Here is a 27,683-nt window from a genome sequence, read left to right as displayed (position 1 = left end):
CGCGCGACTGCGGAACAGGCTTCCAGCTGGCGGGGACCTGGAGGGCGACAGGATCTGAGACATGTCCTCGGATTGGACGCCGCGGCTTCAGTAGATGTAACTCCCTTTCCGATTGGTTGGATTCAGGTACCACTTGGGGACAGCGGCTTGGTTGGGATCGAATGGGGTCTAGGTGGAAGGTTCGTTCTCCTCTCCGGCCACGCCCCTTTGCTAGCGTACCAGGACTGAGTGCCCTTCAGGGGACCTGAAACACTGCGAGGCCCGGAAAGGGCCCCCGGCTATTGCCAAGCCAGGGCTTACTGCCACTCCCTAATTACTATGCACCCGGCGGCTTAGTTGTTTGCAGGAAAAACGACTTGGGTGGCTCTGGAGCCCAGCACAAGTCTAGAGCAACTTTAGCCAGTTCCAGTGAGTTGGGATAAATAAATAGTGTGGTTCTACCAAAGGAGTAGCTGTCTTGCTGGAGAAGTCAGCACCTGCGCAGGCAAATTGAGTACTAGGCAGTTTATGAGTAAAGTTGCGAGAAACACAGAAACATCGTCTTTGCCATAGGGAACTAGTGGTGATTACCAGCTGAGAAACGGGCATTTCTTTTTGACAGATGCTCCTGGGGCTGAGCTTTAGTGCATAGCCTTTACCAAGACCCCAGAGTCTGGAAGCAGCTGCAGAGACCATTGCGGGCTGGATGTACTCTGTGGATTATTAGTTTGTACCTTCAGAAGTCAATTCAAGTTTCAAACCTCACGGCTGGCCTGTGTGCTGGTGAGTTGGGGCAGCTTAGATCCCTGGACTGTCAGAGCTAGAGGAATGGCCTAGCCCATGCTGGCCAGTCCCTACAATCTTCCAGACACCTGAGCTTAAATACCCACTCAGTAGCGGAGAAATGTGGGGCCAGAGTCTCCACCTATTTGAGCCCCTGTGTTCTCATCTGCAAAGCAGGCCCTCTTCCAGGACCAACCTCTTATTGCCAGATCAAGAGATTTGCCACTCTTGAGACCAAGCCAGTAAAGTACTCAGCACACACGCTAAGTGTTAGTGAAGTTACTGTTATGGCCAGAAAAGTGTTCCCCAACCTGAACAATGGTCAGGGGAAGGCTGAGCTCTGGATAATTTGCATGATGTCCAACTTAGCTGAATTTAAGTTTTGTGGCTTTGGGGGCATGTAATTATTCATTCACTGGGTTTATGACTGTGTGCCATACAGATCAGATTATGATTAAGACGTAGCTGCATGGGTATCAGGAGAGAAGGACCCCCCCCTTCGTTGCCACTGCCACTGCCCATGTGGCTGGGTCCGATCAGGGGGTCCTCTGCCCTCTGGTCCCCTCTGTAAGATAACACGCTCAAAAATAGAGGGACAAAATGATTCATAACATTTTTTTTTGGTCTCAAGCATCTGTTATCCTCCAAATATTTACCATTTCAACCACAAAAGGAAACCTACTTCGGGGAGATCCCTTTGTGGTACAGGGAGGGGTAACAAACCCAATGAGGATCCATGAGGATGTGGGTTCAATACCTGCCTTGCTCAGTGGGTTAAGGATCCGGCGCTGCCCCACTGCCGTGAGCTGTGGTGTAGGTCGCAGACGCGGCTCGGATCTGGCGTTGCTGTTGCTGTGATGTAGGCCAGCAGCTGCAGCTCCAACTGGACCCCTACCTTGGGAATTTTCATATGCTGCGGCTGTGGCCCTAAAGAGAAACCTACTTCAGATGGGTTTATTTCAAACTCCTCACACAGCTATGAAGAGAATTAGCCTCTGGTTCATCTAGCGATAAAGGTAACAGTAGCATCGGGGATCATATGATTCATTTTTCACTTCCTCTGGGCAATAGAAGTGACTTCTAGGTTTTTTGTTTTGTTTTGCTCCAGCAACCGTCTCTTTCAGTTGCTTTGACTAGAAATGTGTCAAATGCCCAAATCTAAGCCAGCAAGGAATATGAAAAAAGCAGACCATTCAGTCTGTCCTTTGAGCTGAGTTCTCTTTCCCAAACTGCACTTCTTCTGTCATTGGGAGTGAGGTGGAGTGGGTGCTGGGGAGACCACCAGAGAGTCTGCTCTAGGGTCATTGGAGGCATTTTATGATTATAAAAGAAAACATAACATTACCAAATTCTCCATTTCCAATGTGATTTTTTGACATAGTGTTTGATTTAGGTAGGCAAAATGACAACGTTCATTTATAATCTTCTTCTGCTCAGCTTTTGAAAAAGAAATTTTATATAAATCTTAAGAAATGTGGACGAAGTTTAAACCCATTTTTGTGCTGGAGATTGAAATGAACTAGGAACTATAGTCTAAACTCATCCTTTACGATTGAGTGCTGTGCCCCAGAGAAAACTGACTTGCCTAAATTCACACAGGCTAATTACAGCTAGAGTTTTTGCTTCCATGGCCAATGTCAGGTTTGTAAGCAGCAGATTAGAGGTGGTATCTTTTTACCCCCACTAACTAGACTCAAGATTTAAAATCTAGGAGTTCCTGTCATGGCTCAGCAGTTAGCGAACCCAACTTGCATACATGAGGACGAGGGTTCGATCCCTGGCCTCCTGAAGTGAGTTAAGGATCTGGCATTGCCATGAGCTGTGGTGTGGGTCGCAGACACGGCTTGGATTCTGCATTGCTGTGGCTGTGGTGTACACTGGCAGCTACAGCTCCAATTCGATCCCCAGCCTGGGAACTTCCATATGCCACAGGTGCAGCCCTAAAAAGACAAAAATACACACCCACACACGCAAAAGAAAGATTTAAAATGTATTCATTAGTGTCAAATATTTAAAATGTTTTATTCTGTTTTCAAAATCCAAGACATAGTTCTAAATGCATTTATTTCTCTTTTAAACTCCTACTTGTGATATGTCATTCATTGCTGGCAGGAATGGGTGGAAAGTTAGAAGTTATAGGGGAAAAAGTTTCAGAAGAAAAGCCACAGCTTGCCCCAAGGAAAACAATTCCTGTCCACTCCTCACTCTGATTTGAAAACAAAACCAAAACTAGTGAATCGTTTCAAATCACCGAGAAGGTATTGTAAGTTACATTTTTAATATATATCAGACGTTAATATAAAGAAAACATAATCTAGGTTTTATCTCTAATATAAAGTGGGAGAAGGACCTTAGGACTCATAGTACTTTGGTTATTTTGAAAGCTAAGTTAATGGAAACTCTGCACCCACTCTATTTTCAGCAAGATTACATTTGAATCATCTCAGTCAAGTAAGACTGTAAACTATTTAAAATACTCCTGTTAAGGGAGTTCCCATCGTGGCTCATCAGAAACAAATCTGACTAGTATCCATGAGGATGTAGGTTCGATCCCTGACCTCGCTCAGTGGGTTAAAGATCTGGCGTTGCTGTGACCTGTGGTGTAAGTCCCATACATGGCTTGGATCTGGCATTGCTGTGGCTGTGAGATAGGCCAGCAGCTACAGCTCAGATTCGATCCCTAGCCTGGAAACTTCCATATGCCTCAGGTGCAACCCTAAAAACACCAAAAAAAAAAAAAAAAAACCTCCTGTTCAAAGCGATTCTGTATTATCTGTCATGAACCATTTAGTGTTAGGCATTCTTCACTCTATGAGAATTTTTTGAAGTATTTAGTAAAGTTGTACAAGGAACTATGAATTCTTCTGAGGCCTTCCAATGTGGAAGGCAATGTGCTAAATTCTGCAAAAGATATGGAAATAAGTAAGATTCAGCCCCTGTCCTCAAGGTGCCTCTAATCCAGGAAGGCAGGTGGAGGAGAGGATATTACTTTGTTACAGCCCAGAATTCATTTCCCCTTCTTCTGGTGTTTCCTCCAGGACCCTGTTCCACCCTCAGTTTTAGCTGTGGGAATCTTATGGAGCTGACCACACCCCCCTTCTGTGGCGTAGACTCCTACAGTGACCAGCTATCCCTGGTTGCCCTAAACCAAGGGATCTCCTTGAGCATGGAACTTTTATTGCTGAAACCAGAGACCTCCCAGGCAAATTGGGATGAGCTGGTCACACTTGCTCTGACCCAAGCATAGCCTTTCTGAGCCAGTTCTGATCCCTTGACCACAGGAATGGATTCCATGATGGGCCATGGGGACATGTCCCAGGCCAGACTAAAAAGATTCAGTCCTGAACTGTTTGTTGAAACAATTGAGAAAGAGCCAGTCTTTCAGCGGGAGCAGCTGGACAGGTCGAATATAGACGTTCCTCATTTTACAGCTCTTCACACAGACTGTGTTTTTTTGGTTGTGTTGGTTTGTTTGTTTATAAATTGAAGGTTTGTGGCCACCCTGTGTTGAACAAGTCTCTGGGCACCATTTTTCCAGCATCATTTGGTCACTTCATGTCTCCGTGTCACATTTTGGTAATTCTTAGAATGTTTCAAACTTTTTCGTCATTGGTGTACTTGTTATGATGATCTGTGATCAGTGGTCTTTGATGTGACATTGTAATTATTCTGGGGGACTGCAAATCGCTCCCAAGTAAAACAGCAAATTCAGGTAGTAAAAACTGTGTGTTCCTTTTTTTGGGGGGGATGCTTTTTAGGGCTGCACCTTTGACACATGGAGGTTCCCAGGCTAGGGGTCGAATTGAAGATACAGCTTCTGGCCTATGCCACAGCCACAGCAATAACAGATCCAAGCCACCGCACATCTGTGACCTACACACCACAGCTCATGGCAACGCTGGATCCTTAACCCACTGAGCGAGGCCAGGGATGGAACCCACAACTTCTCGGATACTACTTGGATTCATTTCCACTGTGCCATGATGGGAACTTGGAAAACTGTGTGTTCTGGCTGACCTACCGACCAGTGTTCCCCCATCTCTCTTCTCCCCCTCAGGCCGCTCTGTTCCCTGAGACATACAGTATTGAAATTAGGCTAATTAATAACCTACAGTGGTCTCCGAGTGTTCACATGAAAGGAAAATTCCTACGTCTCTCACTTTAAATCAAAAGCTAGAAATGATTAAGCCAAACAGCCAAGTTGTAAAAGCAAAGGAACAGTTCTTAAAGGAAATTAAAAGTGCTGCTCCAGGGAACACATGAATGATAAGAAAGTGAAATTGCCTTTTTTGCTGATATGGAGCAAGTGTTAGTGTCTGGGTGGATTAAAGCAGCAACGACCAAAGCCTGATCCAGAGCACGGCCCTAACTCTCTTCAGTTCTTTGAAGGCTCAGAGAGGTGAGGATGGTACAGAAGAAGGGTTTGAGGCCAGCAGACGCTGGTTCACGAGGTTTAAAGAAAGACGCCTTTTCCATAACATCCCCGTTACAAGATGAAGCAGCAAGTGCTGATACAGAAGCTGCAGCAAGTGATGTAGATCTGGCTAAGATCACTCGAGAAAGTGGCCGGATTCGACAGCAGACTTTCAATGTGGAGGAAACAGCCTTCTATTGGAACAAGATGCCATCTAGGACTTTCATAGCCAGAGACAAGTCCCTGCCTGGTTTCAAAGCATCAGCCAGTGTCCTCTTAGCGGCTAATGCAGCTAATGACTCTTTTTTTTTTTTTTTTTGCTTTTTAGGGCCACACCCATGGCATGTGGAGGTTCCCAGGCTAGAGGTCGAGTCGGAGTTGCAGCTGCTGGCCTACACCACAGCCACAGCAACGCCAGATCTGAGCCATGTCTGTGACCGGCACCGCAGCTCACGGCAACGACAGATCCTTAACCCACTGAGTGAGGCCAGGGATGGAACCCGCATCCTCATGGATACTAGTTGGATTCGTTTCCGCTGTGCCACAACAGGAGCTCCATCTGATGACTTTAAGTTGAAGCCAGTGCTCATTTACCACTCCCCAACTCCTCGGCCCCTTAGGAATTATGCTGAGTCTACTCTGCCCGTGATCTATACATGGAACAGTGAATGAAACCTGCATGACAGCACCTCTGTTTAAAATATGGATTGCTGAATATCTTAAGCTGCCTGTTGAGACCAACTTCTCAGAAAAAAAAAGGATTTCTTTCAAAATGTTACTACTCACTGACAATGCAGTGAATGAAGGGGGCCCTTCTCTCCTAATACCCATCCAGCTGTGTCTCCGTCAGTCTGACCTGTACGGCAGTTAGTTCTGCCCACTCTCAGCAGTCAGGTGCCCAGTGAATGAACAAACAGGACATGCATAATCACATGCCCCAAATGCCAGAAAAAAATTTTTTTATAATTTTTATTTTTTACATTATAATTGACTTACAGCATTCTATCAATTTCTACTGTATAGCAAAGTGACCCAGAATATATATATATTCTTTTTCTCCCATTATCCTCCATCATGTGCCATCACAAGTGACTGGATATAGTTGCCTGTGCTAGACAGCAGGCCAGAAAATTTAAATTCAGCTAAGTTGGACATCATGCAAATTATCCAGAGCTCAGCCTTCCCCTGACCATTGTTCAGGTTGGGGAACACTTTTCTGGCCATAACAGTAACTTCACTAACACTTAGCGTGTGTGCTGAGTACTTTACTGGCTTGGTCTCAAGAGTGGCAAATCTCTTGATCTGGCAATAAGAGGTTGGTCCTGGAAGAGGGCCTGTTTTGCAGATGAGAACACAGGGGCTCAAATAGGTGGAGACTCTGGCCCCACATTTCTCCACTACTGAGTGGGTATTTAAGCTCAGGTGTCTGGCAGATTGTAGGGACTGGCCAGCATGGGCTAGGCCATTCCTCTAGCTCTGACAGTCCAGGGATCTAAGCTGCCCCAACTCACCAGCACACAGGCCAGCCGTGAGGTTTGAAACTTGAATTGACTTCTGAAGGTACAAACTAATAATCCACAGAGTACATCCAGCCCGCAATGGTCTCTGCAGCTGCTTCCAGACTCTGGGGTCTTGGTAAAGGCTGTGCACTAAAGCTCAGACCAATAGAGTCAGGGTCCAGCTCTCTTAAAGGGTAAGGTACACACTAACAAAACAATCCTGGTACATTACAAGAGAGGATGAAAAAAATGTCAAGGGGATTTGCCTTTGTGGCTCAGTGATAATGAACACAACCAGTATCCATGAAGATGCAGGTTCGATCCCTGGCCTTGCTCAGTGGGTTAGGAATCTGGGGTTGCCGTGAGCTGCAGTGCAGGTTGAAGACACAGCTTGGATCTGTCATTACTGTGGCTGTGGCATCGACTGGCAGCTCCAGCTCCAATTTGACCCCTAGCCTGGGAACTTCCATAAACCGCAGGTATGGCCCTGAAAAGACAAAAAAAAAAAAAGACTTTTTATAGTTATACTCAAGCTTTCCAGATAATTTCGTATTTGCTTGGTGTTCGTCTTTGCTTTGGATTCTTTTAGGCTAATTTTTATCTCTGATCTTCCCTTCTTTACTCCACTCCCTTCTTCTTTGCCATAAGCAAAAGTGACTGCGCTCTTGCCTATTTCTGGCATGTCTTGAATGTAATCTACCTTATGTAACCTAAGGCATCTGGCACAGTTAGGACACTGGTTTCATTAGACGTCTGTGACTATCTTTGCTCCAGGTCCAGGAGCCCTGGGTGTTGGGATGCTTTCTGATACCCTCTAAAAAGAAAAGATGGACTTGTTCTGTTGGCACAGTTTGTCAGAAACAAACAGAAGGCTGCGTCTGTTTTCCAAAAGTCACTTTTGTAGAAGGAGTACACAGTTGGTTAGCACAACTCATTTGTGTTCGTGCTTCTTGAAGGTCAAATCACACCAACAAACACAATGGACTCTTTTAAGAAGTATGACCCTTTAGAGTCAAACTCGAAATTTAAAAAAGAAAAAAAAAAAAGAGCTTTACGGAGTTCCCATGGTAGCTCAGCAGTAATGAACCTGACTAGTATTCATGAGGACGCGGGTTCGGTCCCTGGCCTTGCTCAGTGGGTTAAGGATCCGGCGTTGCCGTGAGCTGTGGTGTAGGTTGCAGACGTGGCTCCGATCTGGTGTGCTGTGGCTGTGGTGTAGGCCAGCAGCTGCAGCTCCAACTCAACCCCCCGGTCTGGGAACTTCCGTATGCCACGGATGCAGCCCTAAAAAGACAAAAAGAAAAAAAAAAAGGTCTTTACAAAATCATAGAGCTGGATGAGCCACCGAGCAGCTGGCCAGGCCTAGGCCAGGTCCGAACAGGTCTGTGCAGACACAGAAACAGATTGAGTGAGCAAGCAGTTTGGTAAAGCCACATAAAATATTTGGTAAGAAGAGAAAATCAAGTTCTGCACTCAGCCCCAGCATACCACCTCTGAGACGGAGTAGGTGGATTTCTGGCCTCTTTTCCAGAAGCCTGTGGAGTCCTGACCTCCCACCGTTGCTGCAGTAGATGACATTGGCATCATTACCGACTCTGTCACAGGACACCCAGCATCACGGTTTCCAGCTGCCCATGTGAGCTTCTCAACCACAGGCCCTGATGTCCTCAAGGATCATCCCCAAAGGTCCAGCCTCTAGGGATTCAGTGGAGTCACCAAGCTTCTCACCACAATCCCATCTCTTCTCATCTTCGTCTCCATGTAACTCATCTGCAGCTCTCAGATATTCTCGTGCCAACAATCTGATTTGCTTTCATCGTGGACATTCATTCACCAGGGTCTCCCAATGACTTGCTGAATCTCCCCAACAACTTATGAACTTCCGATCACTTCTCTGTGTGTTCTGTGTGCTCATCAGCCTCTCCCAGGGGCTTGTAGGGGAGACCCAGACCGCATATGACCTCCCAGCGTTTCACGGAAATTATCCACCTGGACTAGTTCACTGGGGCTGCCACTACCCCGTCCCCAGACCCAGTGGCTTAAACAACAGAAACTTATTTTCTCCCCATTCTTCAGGCTAGAAGTCCAAGATCAAAGCGCCAACAGGGTTGGTTTCTTCTGAGGTTCTCTGTCTTTGATTTGTAGGTGGTCTTTGCATGGTTTTCCCCTTGTATCTGCGTCCTCTTTTTGTAAGGACACCGGTCATATTTGGATGAGGGCCCACCTGTAGGACCTCATTTGACCTTAATGACCTCTGTAAAGGCCCTGTCTCAGTATAGTCACATTCTGAAGCACCTGGGGTTAGGATATTGGCCTCTGAATTTGCAAGGGACACAACTCACAACCTACTCCTATTGGTGGCTGGTCCATGTGCCGGTGCTTGCAGGTGTGCTCCACCTGCTGGTCAGTGTCCCGCACTGGCTGGCCAGGGTCATGTGGCCGCTTGCTCACATCACAACCCCCTGCCCCTGCCCCCCGCCCCCCGCCCACCGACAGAAAACACCCCCTTGCTGGGGTGACCAACTTCTGCCCTAAAGAAACCCCTGGCTTCCTGACACCACAACTGACTGCTGACCCTACCTACGTGCAAGGACCCCACCCCACAGCTGGCCTCTTCTCTCCTCTAAGGAACCCAGCCACCTCCCCTTGGAGCTGTTGTTAAAAATTCATGTCCTGTGGCCACCGGCTCAGACCCCACCACCAGTCTCTCATCACATCCAGGATTAACCTATGCTCCCTCCTGTGGCTGATGGTGGCCCGTATCGCCTGACCCCTGTGTATTTCATGTACATCATTCTTTTTTTTTTGCCACTTCTTGGACAGCTCCTGCAGCATATGGAGGTTTCCAGGCTAGGGGCCCAATTGGAGCTGTAGCCACTGGCCTACACCGGAGCCATAGCAACGCGGGATCTGAGCTGCGTCTGCAACCTGCACCACAGCTCACGGCAACGCCGGATCCTTAACCCACTGAGCAAGGCCAGGGATCGAACCCACAACCTCATGGTTCCTAGTCAGATTCATTAACCACTGAACCACGACGGGAACTCCTCATGTACATCATTCTTGACACACCAGCCCCTCCTTCCCAAAGATGCGAACCTCATCCCTGCCTTGGAGCCACTGCCCGAATCGCCCTCCACCCAAAATCTCTGCTTCAATAGAGCTTATGCAATTGTTCGAAATTTCAGATGTTTTGAGAACTGCGATTTTGTAAAAACTTAAAATTACAGGGATGAAATTTGTACAAATTAGGAGTTCCTATTGTGGCTCAGCATGTTAAGAACCCGATATAGTCTCTGTGAGGATGCAGGTTCTATCCCTGGGCTCACTCAGTGGGTTAAGGATCCAACATTGCCGCAAGGTACTGCAGAGGTTGCAAATGTGACTTGGATCTGGTGTGGCTGTGGCTATGGTGTAGGCTGGCAGCTGCAGCTCTGATTCAACCCCTGGCCCAGGAACTTCCACATGCAGCAGGTACGGCCCTAAAATGAAAAACATTATACAAATTAATGTTTCTACTTTTAATTTTTATTATTCCATTTTAAATCCTTTCTGGAGTAAGGTGAAGTTACTTATAAATACATTTTTAAAACAACACTCACCCTTTGTATACTAGAATCATGCTTTAAAAAAATCAATTTAAAAATTCAACTACACTTGTAGCTCTGTGATGTGTATATTATTAGCCCTTACTTTTCAACCTATAGCTTGAAGATGGCTGAAGGCATTTCACAAATAAGGAAGCAGAAAATCACCTAAGATGTGAGTTTATCCTTCAGTTGCCTAATTCTTCACCCCCACTGCACACACATTTTTTTTCTTTTTGATTTCTCAATGTGTTTATTTTTTTTGTCTTTTTGTCTTTTTAGGGCCGCACCCACGGCATATGGAAGTTCCCAGGCTAGGGCAGCTGCAGCTGCTGGCCTACGCCAGAGCCATAGCCACACAGTATTGGAGCCACATCTGCGACCTACACCACAGCTCACGGCAACGCCTGATCCTTAACCCACTGAGTGAGCCCAGGGATTGAACACGCAACCTCATGGTTCTTAGTCGGATTCATTCCCGCTGTGCCACGACAGGAACTCCCAATTTCTCAATGTGTTTAGAACGCACCTGGAATGAACCTAAAAATATTTCTTCCCTGAGCATGCATGTAATGTACGAGATGATTATTTCCAGGATATTTAAATTTATGAATGGCTACGGAAAGTTAAAGCCTAAAAGAACTCCAGGTTATTGAATTCAAGTCTTTGTTTTACATGTAGGAAGCTTTAATTACCTGCTTAGTTCTAGATAGCAAATTTGATACACTCCTATCTTCCTCGAGGACATTATAAAGCTATTAGATCATATTGTGCTCCTTTGAACAGCCTCCTGAGACCTGTCTGTACCTGTTGCTTGGGTGCTTTCGAAACTCTCTAAGCAGAGGCGCGGTCTTGTAACCTCAGTATCTTCCACCTGAGCCAACTTATGTTCGCTTAGCAGGTTGGCATTTGCTGCACGCCGACCCCTGGGTCAATTAGTTGAGCACAGAGAATTTTTTCCTTTATGAGATGCATTTCAAACCCCCAAAGCCTCCACAGGGCATTCTTTATTTTATGGTGGGTTATGTGGGAAAGGTTGTCTGTCTCAATCCTGCTCTTTTCATTCAGTGCCTTGCTGCAGGCCTACTGTGTGTGTGTGACTCTGAGCTATCCCAGGCAAGGAGAATAGTCAAGAATTTGCTTCTCCAAAGACTCTGTGGGACAGTTACCCATCCATCCAGTTAGGAGAGTATCACCCAGCAAATGCCTGGATGGTGGCCAAGAGCGCCATCTCTCTCTCTCTCTTTTTTTTTTTTTAAATGATTTTTTCCCCATTATAGCTGGTTTACAGTGTTCTGTCCATTTTCTACTGTACAGCAAGGTGACCCAGTCACACATACATATATACATTCTTTTTCTCACTTTATCATCCTCCATCATAAGTGACTAGATACAGTTCCCAGTGCTATACAGCAGGATCTCGTTGCTTACCCATTCCAAAGGCAATAATTTGCATCCATTAACCCCCAATTCCCAGTCCATCCCACTGCCTCCCCCTCCCCCTTGGCAACCACAAGTCTGTTTTCCAAGTCCATGAGTTTCTTTTCTGTGGAAAGGTTCATTTGTGCCATATATTAGATTCCAGATATGTGATATTATATGGTATTTCTCTTTCTCTATCTGACTTACTTCACTTAGTATGAGAGTCTCTAGTTCCATCCATGTTGCTGCAAAATGGCATTATTTCATTCTTTTTTATGGCCGAGTAGTATTCCATTGTGTATATATACCACATCTTAATCCATTCATCCGTCGATGGACATTTAGGTTGTTTCCATGTCTTGGCTATTGTGACGAGGAGCACCATCTTGGTTAAACATATAAATATGCCTTTTCCTGGTCTTGCTAATGTGGTGGAGTAGCTTGGGTAAGAAGACCAGTGGCTTTTCCTGTTTGAGCAATGGAGGAAAACAGAGACTCGCCAAATGTGGAAGATGGAGAGGACCTTAGATGATATGTGAGTCCATGCTGCTTGCTGGCCGAGGCTCAAGGTCACAGCCCATTATTCTCAGACCTGGAACCTCTACCCGGCTTCCCATGGCAAGTCCTGAGCCCGCTTCTCCTCTCTCCACATCCTGGGGACCAGCTCTGCCTCTAAGCAATAGCTCAGTGCCCTGAAGCTAAGTCAAGGTCCAGAGGGCCGACAGGTGGGGAATTCTCATCAATGTTCGGGTGTCCTGGGATAGCACAGGCCTGATCTCCCTGTTTTATTCTCGGTCTGGCTTGTATTCTTCATGTGAAGGAAGAGTTCTGGGTGGATGCGCTCAGAAGCTGTTCCTTAGCTGACAGCTCACACTGGTCCTAGAATTCCACGCCCTGCCTGTCCCACAACGCTGTGCACAGACCACAGGATAGAGGTGGACGGAGAAGACAAACACCACCAGCAGCATCAGTGGTCAGCTGGCACTGCCTCTGCGCTGGTGCCCGATGGCTGGCTGTGTGTGTGTGTGTGTGTGTGCGTGCACAGGAAGAGCTGAGAATGGCCAGTGACCTAAGCTCCTTCTGCAGCTTTCAAACAAGTGTTCTGGACAGTTCTTCCCTGCCACCCCCGCCTGTGATGTCACCTGATGGGGTCAGGGTACCTGGAAGCACATATCTCTGCCACCTGTCTCTCTCCTGCTTTTGAGACCTGCCTTGTACTAGGACACAGCTCGTTACCTGGACTGGTTCACCATGGGGAGGGGATACTAAAGAGACAGCCAGGTCACAGGCACCAGAAGGAGGTCCCTTCTGCCACCTGGAGCCCTGCACCAGGAGGGCCACTGCAGACTCTCAGGCTCTGCTGTGGGGTTGTGATTCAAGGCCAGGGGACACGTGAGGGCGGGGACAGGCCACCGAATTAAGAGGATCTGGTGTGCTGGACATATTACCCCTATAGCGACATAGCAGGTCTAAGGCACACAGTTAGGACTGGACCCTGGAGACAGGGTGTAAAACCTGCAATAAGGTTAGACCCAGAAGCAAGCGCTGATGCTGAGGGTTTTTTGTTTTTGTTTTTGTTTTTTTGCCTTTTTAGGGCCGAATCCGTGGCATATGGAGGTTCCCAGGCTAGGGGTCAAACCCGAGCTACAGCTGCCAGCCTATGCCACAGCCACAGCAACGCCAGATCCTACACCACAGCTCCTGGCAACGCTGGATCCTTAACCCACTGAGTGAGGCCAGGGATCGAATCCGCAACCTCATGGTTCCTAGTCAGATTCGTTTCTGCTGCACCATGACGGGAACTCCATGAGCTGACCCTGAGTTTTAAGGGCTGTGGAAGAGCCCCTGAAAGCCTCCTTCTTAACCCAGCTTTGGTGCGAGAGAAGGTCAAGGGTGTCCTGGGGCCCGTGGGCTGTCTCCACTGCCGCCGCCGCCGCCCCTGGTCAGACCCGCACTGCCTCTCCCTGCCCTGACCTGACACCCTAGGCTTAGGGACCATGAAACCAGAAGGGACTAGAACAACAGGAGGCCTGTGGCAACCGCTGGTCCACAGCAAGCATTTTGACTGTTGTTTTGCCAGATAATATGCCCTGATGACCTGTGGTCGCCTCCAGGGACATGAGCCAGGCTTCCTCTTGAGGCAGGAGGTAGGTGAGCTCAGGGAGGTGGTTGGGAAGAATTCTCAGTTTTCATTTTGTAGTCTTTGGTACAAAAAGAATTTGAATTCTTATATCGTGCTTGCTTTTGTGTGTTTCTTCTATGACTCAAAGTTAAAAGTATATAAAGTGACTTTTAAAAGTTAGAGTAAGACGGAGTTCAGGAACGGCACCTGCCTGCTTGGGCCCGGACAAATTGCTTGGCCCCTTAGGGGTGTGGAGCTGGAGCATGGAGGTGGGGCAGGGCAGGTGAGAGGGTGGGTGCAAGTCCTCAGCCTGTGCCAGCACAGATGGCATCATGGGCCAGCCTCTGGCACCACCCGGGGACAAAGTTGCAGAGCTCTTAACTCGGGCAAACCCCAGAACCTTTTCACACCTCAGTTCCCTCCTCTTTAAAATGGGAGTAGATCTTTTTTTTTTTTTTAACCTTTTCTAGGGCTGCTCCCTCGGCATATGGAGGTTCCCAGGCTAGGGGTCTAATCGGAGCTGTAGCCACTGGCCTACACCACAGCCACAGCAACATAGGATCCGAGCCATATCTGCAACCTACACCACAGCTCATGGCAACACTGGATCCTTAACCCATGGGGCAAGGCCAGGGATCGAATCCACAATCTCTTGGTTCCTAGTCAGATTCATTAACCACTGCGCCTCCACGACAGGAACTCTGAAATGGGAGTAGATCTTAATCTAGCCAACTAACAGGATTTGAGACTTTTGTTTTGTTTTCCTTTGGTTTTGTGCTTTCCTGGCGACTTGATATTTCCGTGCATTGTAGGTGTGACATAGTGATTGGATATTGAAACAAGGGGAAGGGTCAATGGCAGACAAAATGCCTAGAGCCAGGTTGGGAGGAGTTAACACCTGACACATGTTGTAATGACCTACTTCCCCCTGGCATCTCTGCAGAGCTAAAAACAGGACCTCAGTCCTGTCATTTCCAAGAAAAGAAAGCCTATGGCCTTAGCCGTGTTTTTGATGGTCTTACGAATTTTAAATAACCACAGGAAAGCATGGGAGACTCTTCCTGAGATATAAATCTCTGTTTCTGTCCTTTTAGAAGCTTCGCAAACAAAGTACTGTCAAAATAATCACTGTTCTGCCAGTCATGTTAATGAGGAAATTCGTGTTTTAACAATTTTCCCTTCCCTTTCCTCCTGGAGGTAGGCCCAGAGAATGCCAGCTCAAAGGCCAAATTATCCACACATGCATCCATAGTTAAAGGCATGGGCAAGAGCTTATATCTGCACGGGTTTTTTTAAATTGAGGCATAGTTGATTGACAATGTTGTGTTAATTCTAGATGTACAACACATATGTATACATATATATATGTATCATATTCTTTTTCATTTATAGGTTATTATAAGATACTGAATATAGTTCCCTGGGTTCTGTAGTAGATCTGTGTTGTTTCTCTGTTTTCTATGTAGTGGTGTGTCTCTGTTAATCCCAAACTCCTGACTTATCCCTCCCTCTCACTTTCCCCTTTGGGTAGTGGTAAGTTTGTTTTCTGTGTCTGTGACTCTGTTTCTGTTTTGTAAATAAGTTCATTTGTGTCATTTTTTAGATTCGACATAAAAGGGAGATCATGTGGTATCTGTCTTTCCCTGTCTGACTTACTTCACTTAGTATGAGAATCTCTGGGTCCCTGCATGTTGCTGCAAATGGCATTATTTCATTCCTTTTTATGGCTGAGTAGTATTCCACTGCATACATGTACCATATCTTCTTTATCCATTTTTTTCCTGTCTTTTGTCTTTTTAGGCCCACACCTGTGGCATATGGAGGTTCCCAGGCTCGGGGTCGAATCGGAGCTACAGCTGCCTGCTTACACCACAACCATAGGAATGCAGAATCCGAGCTGTGTCTGCCACCTACACCACAGCTCACGGCAACGCCTGATCCTTAACCCACTGAGCAAGGCCAGGGATTGAACGTGAGTCCTCATGGATACTAGTCAGGTTTGTTAACCACTGAGCCACAATGGGAACTCCTCTTTGTTCTTCTGTTGATGGATGTTTAGGTTGCTTTCATGTGTTGACTATTGTAAAATACATCTGCAGATTTTAAACTGATTTTACTATAGAACTAGCTTCATGGTTTTCCTGAGTTGTAGATGTGCATGGCCTTGGTATAAATAAATAATTACACACATGCATATGTATACACATAAACTAGTAAGGCAATCTAAAAATAGAGGGAAAAAAAAGTACAATTCTTCCACAACCCTACTACCCAATTATAACTGCTCATGACAGTTGTGTGTTGTGTGTATTTTTGAAAAAATGTTTTGTTTTGCATACATTTACATTTTTTCCTTTGTCTATACATCAGAAAGACCAATAGCAGGATTATAGTCACACAGCTTTCACCCTTTCCATGCATGGTGATAACGGAGCAAAGGCCTTTTGTTTTCCTTTCCGGAAAGTCCTGCTTCTGAGGCTGGGTACCTCCTTCCCTCTCTTATTCACAACCTCGCGGCTGCCATGCAGTTGAAAAGATTATTCCACAGTGTGTGTGTGTGGGGGGGTGGTGGCTGAACCCAGTCTGGTCGTTTTTCTGTTCCTCCTACTTGCTGCAGGTCAGACATCCTCAAGGCCAAGAAAAGTTGTGACATTTGGGCAGGACACTTACTCCAGGGGAGTGCATGCACATTTCTCCAATGGGATAAACCCTTCGCCTTCGTCCTGGAGTTTAGTGTTCCGATTCGATTATTGCTGGCCTGACTTTTTAGCCATTTTCTGTCTCTTTTTCTAATAAGAGAAACTCTGAAACCTGTAAGTGCCTCCAAGTTTCTAACCCATCTATGGTGCACCTGCCGTGGCCTCCCACACCCCCCATCCCCACCCCCACAGGCAGGCAGCAGGGTGGGCAGCAGCCAGTGCTAGCTTCCCCCCTCCCCCAGCCTGGTCACCAGGCTCTGGAAGCTTCTCAGGGCCAGCTTTGCACTGGCACGGGCCCTACTCAGCAAACAAAGAACAATGAAAACGTTGTTCTCTGTCAGGTTCACAGGGTAAAACCTTCTGGACCAGGCGCAAGCTCCCTCTGCTCGGCTCTCTTCTGACTTTGACTTTCCAAGGGACCAGGTGCTGACTCCTGGCTGGGGCCAAGGTTATCCCCCAGTGCAGAGCCCCTCCCACCCCCCTCCACCAGGCTCGAAGTGGCTTTCACATCCCCCTTCCTGGCAAAGGCCATGATCCCGCCCCACCTCCCAGAGACAGAACAACTGTAACAAATGCCAGTGTCATTCTCCCTCTTTCTTTCTCACCATCATGATTCCTCCCATCCTACTTTTGAAATACCAAATATACATCTTTTCCCAAACATATATGGTGGTGTTTTTCCTAAATGCATGCTTAGCCTATCTTTAAGGAAATCCGGCCCTGCCAATCAGAGGTCCACGCATCAGCATTTGGGCAACCAGGAGCGTTCTCTTGGAGGTCCGTTTCAGTAGGATTAAAATAATTTCTGCCAATGAGCTTTTATGAATTCGGGAGATCTAAAATTGAAGTTTGTTCTATTTTATTTTATTTTTTTTTTGTCTTTTGTCTTTGTTGTTGTTGTTGTTGCTATTTCTTGGGCCGCTCCCGCGGCATATGGAGGTTCCCAGGCTAGGGGTGGAATCGGAGCTGTAGCCACCGGCCTACGCCAGAGCCACAGCAACACGGGATCCGAGCCGCGTCTGCAACCTACACCACAGCTCACGGCAACGCCGGATCGTTAACCCACTGAGCAAGGGCAGGGACCGAACCCGCAACCTCATGGTTCCTAGTCGGATTCGTTAACCACTGCGCCACGACGGGAACTCCAGTTTGTTCTATTTTAATGTGAACTCATTGACCTATACATTTTGAGATGTGTCTCTGATTGCTGGAGGAAAAAGATAGCCACAAACGTTAAGGACCTTTATTCAAAACTGTCTGAGACCAGCTCAGCAGGATGGGGATGAAGAACGAGTGCTGTGAAACTTAAGGAAAAAGTTAACATAAAACTAGACACAGAGACATTTGTCTTAAGTAAAGGTGGGAACCGGGGGACTCAAGGTCTCAGGGACCAAGATCCCCACCTCAAGAAGCCACACTGCTTTTATTGTGCTCTTGAGGATGACATCAAGTGAGGAGGGGGTTGTAGGTGCAGGATATAGATTTTTTTAAGTTATTTTAAAAGTCACATAGCCAGTTGCTGATTAAGCTTTTATTCTGACCTTTAGGCATTGAACAGTTATTAGCATTTGAGGAAGTTTGGTGTCAGCTATCTATGCATAGCATCTAGAGAATCACCATTGTGCTTCTGCAGATGGCGTGGGCGTACCTGCAGCAACCCGGTGTGCCTAGGTTTGCACCTTGGTTCTCCTTGCTAAGGCATATCCTGCTAAGGACCCCTCATAAACCCCTTGGGGCCATGAGGCTCCTCTTTCTTTTATTCTTAAGAGGACGTATCATGCTGTGCAAACGGAGTGCCTAGACCAACGCATTATGTCCTCATTCAGCTGAGCACGTGAATAACTTAGGCTTTTAGGTCTTTGTTCTTAAGCTTAAGTCACTCACCATCACTGTGACTGTTCTCTAAGCAGGAAGATGGGGTAAAGTAAAGCAGGACAAGATAGAGGCTAAGAAAGTATTGTAGAAACATGTCTCGCGACACAAAACAGCGTTTTTTAAAGTAAAATTAATTTTCTTTGAAGTCCCTTCGGAGGCTTTTTAAAAATGTGAGGTCCAGTTATATGACAAATATTAAACTCACTAGGAGACCATTTAAAGAGTATATGTGCCCAGGCTTCCCTCTGACAAATGTCCTGTCAAAATATACCACATTTCAGTTCCCTTCATGGCATAGTGGAAGCGAATCCGACTAGGAACCGTGAGGTTACGGGTTCAATCCCTGGCCTCGCTCAGTGGGTTAAGGATCTGGCATTGCCGTGAGCTGTGGTGTAGGCTGTATACACGGCTTGGATCTGGCATTGCTGTGGCTGTGGCGTAGGCCGGCGGCAACAGCTCTGATTAGATCCCTAGCCTGGGAACCTCCATATGCTGTGGATGTGGTCCTCAAAAGACAAAAGACAAAAAAAGAAAATATATATATATATATATATATATATATATATATATACAACATTTCATTCCTTGAGAAGCTTTCCTTGTAACATTTGCTGCCTACCCCTGTCCCCAGGCAACCACCGTTTGACTTTTTATAAAGACTGCAGATTTGTTTTGCCTTTTATAATGTCATATGAAAGGAATAAAATCATACCGTTAAGTACCCTTTTGTATCTGGTTGTTCCATTAACATGGCACATTCGAGAGTGACACGTGTCGTATCAGCATTTCATACCTTTTTATTAGGAGCCTTTGGCCCCACATTGACCAAGAAAGCCTCAAGACAGGTAGCCACTTAGAGCCAGGCAAGGCCACAGCAGGTCACGCAGCAGCAGATGTCAGTGGCCATGTCGTAAGGACACTCAAGTAGCTCTGTGGAAGGACACTCAAGCAGCATTTTGGAGGGCACCATGTGGCAGGGAACTGAGGCCTCCTGCCAACAGCCAGACCAGTGCGCCATCTTGGAAGCAGATCCTGCAGCCCCAGCAAGCCTTCCAATGACTGTAGTTCTGCCTTTCATAACCACACCCTCATGGAGAACCTGAGCCAGTTTTCCACGGTGTTGAAATAGTTGCCAGCATTGCACGGTACAGATATACCACAATGTATTTATCCATTTGCCAGTCAGTGGACACTGGGAGTATTTTCACTTCTTGGCTGAATTATGAATAAAGCTGTCTTGAACATTCTTGTAGAGGTCTTTTTTGTGGACGTGTGTTTTCATTTCTCTTTGGTAGATATCTAGGAGTAGAACTGCTAGGTCATAGAGTAAGTAGATGTTAATTTTGTTTTTTAAAAAGCCAGATTGTTTCTTAAAGTAGGTACATTATTTCACACCCCCGTCAACATGTTATAAGAATCTAGGCACTCAGACTTCCTCTCCAATATTTGGTGTTGCCATTGTGATGGTTATGTAGTGCTGTCTCACTATATTTTCCCTTTACTTTGGCTTCCTAACTTTCAATTTTCTAGTACATGTGAATTAGCACCAGCCATGTGCAAAATATTATGCAAGGCGTACAAGTGCCATGCTGCTCAAAGTGCAGCCGTGGGCCTGTCGTATTCTCTGGGATCTGCAGAGCCTCAGGCCCTACCCCTGACCTCCTGTTGAATCAGAATCTGTATTTCACCAAGATCCCCAGAGAGTTCTTGTGCCCCAAGTCAAGTTTAAGAAGCATGGCATTAGGGCATGTAAAGATAAGTAAGATATGGGTATTGTCCTCAAGAAATGAGGCAGCATAAAAAAGATGGTGAGGAGGGAGTTCCCATCATGGCACAGCAGAGATGAATCGACGAGGAACTATGAGGTGGTGGGTTCGATCCCTGCCCTTGCTCAGTGGGTTAAGGATACAGCATTGCTGTGATCTGTGGTGTAGGTCACAGATGCAGCTCAGATCCTACATTGCTATGACTGTGGTGTAGGCTGGTAGCTGTAGCTCCAATTGGACCCCTATCCTGGGAACCTCCATATGCTCTGGGTGCAGCCCTAAAAAGAAAAAAAAAAAGTGGTGAGGAAGAAAGAAAGGCAAGGCTCTTATAATAGGCAGATATGCTGCAGCAACAGACATGAAAACAAGGTCTGGAGAGGTGGGAGAGGGCTTCATGGGGAAGGTGTCACCTGTCTGGGTCATGAGCAATAAACAGAAGGAGGAGGAAGACATATCCTTGGCCACATTGTAGGATGCTTAACCTTAAAAAAGCAGGCATTAGACTGAGAGGTGGTGAGAGGAGAGAGAAAAAGCAGCTTTTGGACAAGAGTAACTGTGCGAATAAGAGAGAAAGAAGTTCAGTGACCTCAGCTTCCCCAATCTTGTACACTGTTTACATACAAGATAGAGGAGTTCACATGTAGATAGAGGAGTTCCCATTGTGGCTCAGTGAGTTATGAACCCGACTAGTATCCATGAGGATGTGGGTTCTATCCCTGGCCTTGCTCAGTGGGTTAAAGATCTGGCATTACCAGGAGCTGTGGTGTAGGCCGCAGACGTGCTGGGATCCCACGTTGCTGTGGCTGTGGTGTAGGCTGGCGGCTACAGTTCCGATTCAACCCCTAGCTTGGGAACTTCCATGTACTGCAGTGTGGCTCTAAAAAGAAAAAAAAAAAAAAGATTGTAGCTATATAGACACGTTCATTCATTTAAGGTTTTGGTTTGAGACCTCAGGACATAGAACTAATAGAACAGATACTATGTGTCATGATTATTAGCAATGACAGTAGTTTTTTTTCCAAGCTGCGTCTGTGACCTACACCACAGCTCACAACAACTCCGGATCCTTAACCCACTAAGTGAGGCCAGGGATCGAACCTGCATCCTCATGGATGCTTGTCAGTTTCGTTTCTGCTGAGCCACGACGGGAACTCAGACTGTAGATTTTCTTGAGCGACAGCAAAGAAAGTGCAAACATCAAGACCCGGGACACCAAAAGTGCCACAAAATATTGATGTGGAAATTAGATACAAATAGAGTTTTATGTGTATGCAGAAAAATGTATATGTATACACAAAAAGGAGCCATTTGGATTTTGGAATGGGCAAGCCAGAATTTAGATAGATACATTTTTTTTCTATTTGATTTGAACATTATCAAATTGGGAGCTAAGACGTGGGGTAAAGTGTGGTGAGTACTTAGTTGCTTAGATACTAAAATGAACCAGGGCAGCCTGTGGTGTGAGTGCCAGAAGCTGTCGCCATGGTCAGTCACAGTGGGCTTCGCCATGCTGTAAATGTGCAGACACAGCCTGCAACTGGGTGTTTATTTAATGTAAATAGTTTTTGTTTCCAATGAGGCAGTTTCTGGTACTCCTATGCAATATTACTCAGCTTTTTTTATTGTAAAAAGAAAATCAACCCACTCTTTAGTACTGAGAAGGGATTTTAGGCACATGGGTCATCTAGGGGTCACTGTGTCAGACAGGCCCCATCCTCCTCCTCTGGGCTTTAGATCTGCGTTGAGATCCATTTTGGTGGTTGATTTTTAATCCAAACTCAGTGCATTTTAAAAAAAATAGTTACAAATACAAGATAAGGAGAACACTTGAATACACAGCAGGGAGAAATGTGCCTGGTGTAGGTTCTGCAGAAATCGCCTGAGTCCAGTCCACTGGCGGCCTGTTTCCCGTTGGGAACATGAAATGGAGCAGAACCAGCCATGATCCATTCTGCACGGTCACAATAGGATCCCTCTGACTGGCTCTGTCTTGGGTCATCCCACACCCCATTGCATTTTTGCTTGTATTTGTGCTCACACGGCCGCCCAGGAGATGGACTGGAGCTGCTGCCATGGCTCCCAGACCCCTTGGAGGAACCCTAGCCTTTTCTCGAGTCAACATGGGCACTTTGGTTGGAACGCTCTGGCTGGAGTGGGAGCCCTGCCGTCCCCTTGCTTGCCTGCTCCGGGCTCTCTGGGGTCTCACCGGCAGGAGCATGGGTGGTCATCGGAGAGCCCCAGCCTCTTGGAGGCCCTGTCTACATGTGCTTTCACACCTTTAGCCTGCAGGAGTCAGGTTTGCCATCGAAAATGATAACCTGTATGTTTTTCTTTTGTATTTTGATAAACACTGAAGAAGCTGGAGCTGTTAAACTTTATCTTGGGGAAAGCCTCAGAACTGGCTTATTTGGTGTTGTGGAACCTCTTACTGCTTTCAATACATGATTAGTAATCAACTGTTTTGTACATTGTTTTCAGTTTTCATTTCGACAAACAAGCACTGTAATTACAGCTATTAGAATAAAATCTCTTAACTATTAAAAATACAATACAATACAATGCAATGCAATACAATACAATGCAATGAACCAGGGCAGGAATAAAACACATTTAAAGTGAGTTTGCAGATTGATTCTAGGGAAAGAATCATTAAAGAAAAGACAATTTTAAAAGGGCTGCAAAGAATTTTGTAATTGGTATTCTTTTTTTTTGGCCTTTTTAGGGCCGCATCCATGCCACAGGGAGGTTCCCAGGTTCTCAGTCGAATCTAAGCTATAGTTGCTGGCCTACACTACAGCCACAGCAACGCCAGATCCTTAATCCACTGACTGAGGGCAGGGATCGAACCCAAGTCAAACCCACGTCCTATGGAAACTAGTTGGGTTTGTTATTGCTGAGCCACAAGGGGAGCTCCTGTAATCCGTATTCTTTAAAAATGCTATCCCATTTGTTTTTGTCTACCAGGTCTAGGAGGACATCGTTTGAGTTTACTAATAGTCTCCCCTAGGAAATTGAGTTTATCACAAAGTGGAGTATAGTGAAAAGAACTTGAACTTGAGTTTATCATATAGTGAAAAGAACTTGGATTTGGTTTCTCTGCTTCCTGTCTGCCTGACCTTGGACCAATTACTTTATCTGAAATAGTTTCCTAGCGTGTAAAATAGAAAAGCAAATCGCCCTCTAGGGTTGTTGTGAAGATCAAAAGCTCCTCCACGAGCCCCTTTTTCTTTTATTCTAAAAGTTCATACTCATTAAGTGAACTGTAAAGAATTTTAACAAGGTGTGGGGGGAATTGAGCTCTAACTTGACACATAGAGATAAAATATTTTAAAATATGTTTTGAATTTGAGACACCTTGTCCTCAAAGCAAAATAACTGGGAAATGAGAAAAAGCCATCAGACCAGAGAAGCTGTAAACTGGACCGATTACCTAGCTTTTTAGCCGGGAAGAAGGAAACCGCTCACGGGGCTATGCAGTGTCCGCCCTGAGAGTGGGTAACAGTGCCCCCTGGTGGACGATGAATTGAAAGAACACACTCAAGAGTTTCCTAGTACCTAAAACTGTTTCTGAACTAGATCCTCTTGCTTGTATACGGTATTTGCCTTTGGTAAAAACAAGTTCTTATTTTTCCCGCCTTCGGCATATGGCGGTTCGCAGGCTAGAGTCAATTGGAGCTACAGCTGCTGGCCTGCGCTACAGCCACAGTAACACGGGATCCGAGCTGCATCTTCGACCTACAGCACAGCTTACGGCCACGCTGGATCCTTAACCCACTGAGCAAGGCCAGGGATCAAACTTGCATCCTTGTGGATCCTAATCGGGTTCGTTAGCTTCTGAGCCATGACAGGAGTTCCAAAACAAGTTCATTTTTATCACACGATCTATCATTCTGGTTCATTTATAGGCATCTGCTATTTTCCCTGACTCTACAGAGTACGTTTACAGAGCATAAATTTTAAACTTTTTCTTTCAATGATCATCACAATCTTGAATTGTGCAAGAAGTTCACTGTCAGCTGGGCCTGAATCTTCGTGTTATAAACATTCGGCAAGAGAGCAGCCTGAGCCATGGTTTTCATATCTAAAACGGATTTGGTAATACCTGCCTTCCTGTGATCTTGGCAAAATCGTGCAGAACGCTGTAAATGTCTTTGAAGGCTGCAGTGCCTGCAAAGCGCAAAATATAACTATGATTTAAAGGAGGTTTCAGGGTGAGGAAAAGAAAATAACTCCAAAAATGCAAAGAGGCAATTAATTGCAAAAATGCAATTCAGAGTAAAACTGAGGTCCATTAACATACTAACAGGTTGTGATGTTACGTCTACATATTTTTTTTTTCCCTCCAGAATCTCTCCATTCTGAGCTCTTGAACCCACGCAGCTTAGTTGTAGGAGAAGGATTGGAAGCTAACACTGAACATGCCTGTCTAATCTGCCAGGCTCTGAGGTTTCACACATTCTTTTGTCATTTAAACTTTCCATCAACACTTTGAAGAAGGTGTTATTTCCATTTTCACAAATAAGGAAACCACCCCTCAGAAGAGGTAAGTGGCAGAATCAGCATTTGCACTCAGGTCTGTTTGACGCCCCGGTTTCCCCTACCTCACATGTCATGTTGCTAAAACATCCCCCTTCTTCTGCACCATTTTTTGCAAACAAGAAACACTTCAGTAAACCTCAAGAAGTTTGGGTCCCCCCCCATAATTCCATAATTTCCCTTCTCTGCTCTTCAGTTCTGCCTACTCTGCACCCAAATGTACACTAAAACCAAAATAGAATTTAAATATGTGTACGTAAATTGAGTACGTTATCTGCAGGTAGGGAAATTTAAAGGAAAATCATAGGCAGTCTTGAATCCCTTGCAAAGGGTTCAGGGAGCCCTGCCCTGCTGTGAGCATTGCCCAGTGTTACTGCAGAGTCACAGTGTCACAGCCTGGGAAGTGCTAGAGGCAAGAAAGTGTGTCCCATTTTATTGTCCGGTGAGTTGGGCCAGTCGCTTATTTAAATAAAATCTGTTGCCTTTTAAAAAATCATTAGGCTCGACAGTAAAGAAAACTATCTTTGAAACTTCTAAATTGACAAATTAGATCAGCTAATATTTGAGCTTACTAGCTGAAAAATTCTTTACTGGACTTATATAAATATGCTTAAATTCCACATATATACACAGTATAATGTCAATTTTTTAAAAAAGCAGAATATATGAGTTCCCATTGTGGCTCAGTGGTAACAAGCCAGACTAGTATCCATGAGGATGTGGGTTCAATCCCTGGCCTTGATCAGCGGGTTAAGGATCCAGCGTTGCCGTGAGCTGTGATGTAGGTCACAGATGTGGCTCGGATCTTGTGTTTGCTGTGGCTGTGGCATAGGCTCTCACTGGACCCCTAGCCTGGGAACCTCCATATGCCACGGGTGCAGCCCTAAAAAGAAAAAAAAGAAAAAAATATATATAAAAGCATGTGGGTAGAAAAGTGTTAAGAGAAAGTTAACATTATTACGTTTAGGTATTGGAATTACAGATAATTCTTATTATCTTTTTTTATCATAAGCACAAACTGCATTTGTAATGGGAAGACATCTTAATATAAAATACGCAGACGTCTTTGATGTCATGGCAGGAACCTAAGAAGCTCAGAATGACAGCTGTGTACTTACTTCAAGGTAAGTGTGTATTTCTTATGGAGTAACTTCAGGGCTGTGGCCTCGGGCAGTACTGTTTAGAAAATGTGAATCCAAAGTTTGAAAGGTCAGCTTACTCAGAGGGTTAGTGCCCAAGCCAGTGGAATTATTCCTCAGGTTGCATTTTCAAAGTGCACAGTCCTTTCTCCATCTTTGTGGGATGATTGAGTCACAGTTTCCATGACTGCTCTGTATTTGTTATACAGATAAAGGGACCCACGGATGTGGAGGGCAGGCAACTATACTCCATTTACATAATGGACTTGAGTAGACGTCCTGGGAGTTTGGTAGTCACAGGGGGTCCCAGAACCAATCTGTCTCGGACACTGAGGGGCAGCTGTCTGGAGAATTATACAGTATACAGAGTGCAGATTCAAAAGATCACTGAGATAGGTTGCTTTGGGTTTTATCATACAGAACTAAACTTCCTGAATGTCTTTGGAGGGGAAAAAAAAAAATCCCCAAACTGTAAAACCCCGAAACCCCTCAAACCACCAAGTAAAATCTCCAAAAATGGAGAAATGTCCTCGAGGAAGGTGGGGTGAGGAGGCTCATTGGAGTCAAGTTGTTCCTTGGCAGAGAGAACGCGCATTCCCTTCAGGCAGAAGGATGGAGATGAAAAATACTCAGTCCAGGAACACTCCAGTAAGTTTCTAAGTCAACTTGGGGGTCCCTCAAGCTCCTTCAGCGTTCATGCCGGGTGCCTTTATCCTGGTCTGCAAAAGCCTGGCTAAGAGGATGCCCACCTGTCCTTTTCTGTCTTTGAAATTGTCCCTCTGGGCTCCTCAGTCTTTGGGCATCTGTGAGCTCATCTGCTTTGAGTTGCTTTCTTCCTGGACAGGGAGTTTTAGAGAAGTGACAGTGAGCTACTCACGGGTCAGACAAGGAGGCTTTGGTCATGTGGGAGACAGCAGAGTGAGGAGCGGCGGGAGAAAACTAGACCCCCTCTGGGAGTTCCCTTGTGGCACAGTGGGTTAAAGATCCAGCGTTGTCACTGCAACAGCTTGGGTTGCTATTGTGATGCAAGTTCAAGCTCCAGTCCGGGAACTTGCACATGCCACAGGCTCGGCCAAAAACCCAAACCAAAACTAGACCCACTCAGAATAAAGAGGAAAGGCAAGGGGCCAGCTGGGGGCGTCCCTGAGGGTGGGGCCCTGGGGCTGAGTGAGGACGACAGTGCCAGGGCAGGGAGAGGGTGAAGCAGGGGTTGCCCTGCCTGAGGGCTTGAGGGCACATAGATCATCCTATTTTTAAAATGACGTTTTTTTTTTTTTTTTGGAGTTCCCGTCGTGGCACAGTGGTTAACGAATCCGACTAGGAACCATGAGGTTGCGGGTTCGGTCCCTGCCCTTGCTCAGTGGGTTAACGATCCGGCGTTGCCGTGAGCTGTGGTGTAGGTTGCAGACGCGGCTCAGATCCCGCGTTGCTGTGGCTCTGGCGTAGGCCGGTGGCTACAGCTCCGATTCAACCCCTAGCCTGGGAACCTCCATATGCCGAGGGAGCGGCCCAAGAAATAGCAACAACAACAACAACAAAAAAGACAAAAGCCAAAAAAAAATAAAAAATAAAAAAATAAAATGACGTTTTTTGGGTGTTCAATTTCTTTATCAAATTTATTTGAATAACTTCGTGTCCCTTCCATTCATATTAGATTGAATGAAGCACATGCCTTCCATCGCGTCCTCCCAATATTTAATATTTCCTCTTTTCCTATTTTCTTTATTCATTTCCTGTAAGCAATGAAACATTATAAATGACTTTCACTCAAGCTTCTAAGACCCTTAGGACCTCTGCCCGATTTTCTATAAAGTAGCCAGCACCGAGGTGGACCAGCCAACGTAGTAATGATCAAGATAGGG

At 45.9% G+C, this 27,683-nt stretch overlaps 1 long non-coding RNA gene across 2 annotated transcripts; it reads left to right on the top strand.

The window, feature by feature from the left end:
• The first annotated feature begins 2 nt into the window (after nucleotides 1-2).
• On the top strand, nucleotides 3-27,134 carry LOC125135187 (uncharacterized). 2 transcript variants are annotated; one of them, XR_007136911.1, is made up of 4 exons: nucleotides 3-126; nucleotides 24,493-24,689; nucleotides 25,695-25,806; nucleotides 27,106-27,134. It is a non-coding gene; the product is annotated as an uncharacterized LOC125135187 (long non-coding RNA). The 2 variants fall into 2 exon arrangements; XR_007136910.1 differs by lacking the exon at nucleotides 27,106-27,134 and having other exon boundaries at nucleotides 25,695-27,079.
• Nucleotides 27,135-27,683: the final 549 nt, after the last annotated feature.

Source organism: Phacochoerus africanus, chromosome 9, assembly GCF_016906955.1.
Source record: "Phacochoerus africanus isolate WHEZ1 chromosome 9, ROS_Pafr_v1, whole genome shotgun sequence".
Taxonomy (NCBI): Eukaryota; Metazoa; Chordata; class Mammalia; order Artiodactyla; family Suidae; genus Phacochoerus; species Phacochoerus africanus.
The sequence above is the reverse complement of the archived record's forward strand: the minus strand, read 5'-3'. Positions and strand labels throughout refer to the sequence as shown.